Genomic DNA, 1,818 nt, shown 5'->3' with positions numbered 1-1,818 from the left:
GACTCATTCATATATTTACATATGTATGCTCAGATATAAATACAAAAATTATCAAGAAAATAATAATTTAAAATATGAACAGTGGTTAATGCCAGGGAAAAGGCTGAATGTATTTATTTATTTATTTATTTATTATTTTTTATTGTATATTTTATTTATTTACATTTCAAATGTTATCCCCTTTCCCCGTTTCCCCTCTGGTTTACTTATCCTATCCCCCCTCCTCCTATGTGAGTGCTCCCCAACTCACCCACCTACTCCCCCCTCCCCACCCTGGCATTCCCCTACACTGGGCCATTGAGCCTTCACAGGACCAAGAGCTTCTCCTCCCATTGATGCCCAACAGAGCTTCTCCTCTCACTGATGCTCAACAAAGCCAACCTCTGCTACATATGGCTGGAGACATGGGTCCCTCTATGTGTACTCTTTGGTTGGTGGCTTAGTCCCTGGGAACTCTGGGGGGTCTGGTTGTTGATATTGTTGTTCTTCCTATGGGGTTGCAAACCCCTTCAGCTCCTTCAGTCTTTTTTCTAACTCCTCCATTGGGGACCCTGTGCTCAGTCCAATGGTTAGCTGGGAGCATCTGCCTCTGTATATGTCAGGCTCTGGCAGAGCCTCTCATGAGACAGCTATATCAGGTTCCTGTCAGCAAGCATTTCTTCAACAGTGTCTGGGTTTGGTGTCTGTCTATGAGATGGATCACCAGTTGGGGCAGTCTCTGGATGGTTTTTCCTTTGTTCTGTGCTCCACAGTTTTTCTTCATATTTCCTCCCATGAGTATTTTGTTCCCCCTTCTAAGAAGGACTGAAGCATACACACTTTGGTCTTCCTTCTTCTTGAGCTTCATGTGGTCTGTGAATTGAATCTTAGGTATTCCAAGCTTCAGGGCTAATATCTACTTATCAGTGAGAACATACCATGTGTGTTTTTTTGTGACTGGGTTGGATGATATTTTCTTTCTTTCTTTTTTTTTTTTTTTCTTCGAGACAGGGTTTCTCTGTATAGCCCTGGATGTTCTGGAACTCACTCTGTAGACCAGGCTGGCCTCGAACTCAGAAATCTGCCTGCCTCTGCCTCCTAAGTGCTGGGATTATAAGCATACACTGCCACCACCTGGCAGGATGATATTTTCTAGTTCCATCCATTTGCATAAGAATTTCATGAAGACATTGTTTTTAATAGCTGAGTAGTAAGTACTCCATTATGTTAATGTACCACATTTTCTGTATCCATTCCTCTGTTGAAGGACATCTTATTTCTTTCCAGCTTCTGGTTATTAAAAATAAGACTGATATGAACACAGTGGAGCATGTGTCCTTGTTATACGTTGGAGCATCTTTTCGGGATACACCCAGGAGTGGTATAGCTGGGTCCTCAGGTAGTACTATGTCCTATTTTGTGAGGAACTGCCAGACTGATTTCCAGAATGGTTGTACCACCTTGTAATACCACCAATAGTGGAGAAGTCTTTTTCTTTCTCCACATCCTTGCCAGAATCTGCTGTCACCTAAGTTTTTGATCTTAGTCATTCTGACTGGTGTGAGGTAGAATCTCAGGATTGTTTTAATGTGCATTTCCCTGATGACTAAGAATGTTGAACATTTCTTTAAAACTATTTAGAATGCTTTCTATTGCTATATAAAATTTTTTTTTTAATTTTTAATATATTTATTACATATTTTCCTCAATTACATTTCCAATGCTATCCCAAAAGTCCCCCATAGCACCCCCCACTTCCCTACCCACCCATTCCCATTCTTTTGGCCCTGGCATTCCCCTATATTGGGGCATATAAAGTTTGCAAGTCCAATGGGCCTC

The sequence above is a fragment of the Mus caroli genome, chromosome 4, assembly GCF_900094665.2.
Source record: "Mus caroli chromosome 4, CAROLI_EIJ_v1.1, whole genome shotgun sequence".
Classification (NCBI taxonomy): Eukaryota; Metazoa; Chordata; class Mammalia; order Rodentia; family Muridae; genus Mus; species Mus caroli.
The sequence above is the reverse complement of the archived record's forward strand: the minus strand, read 5'-3'. Positions refer to the sequence as shown.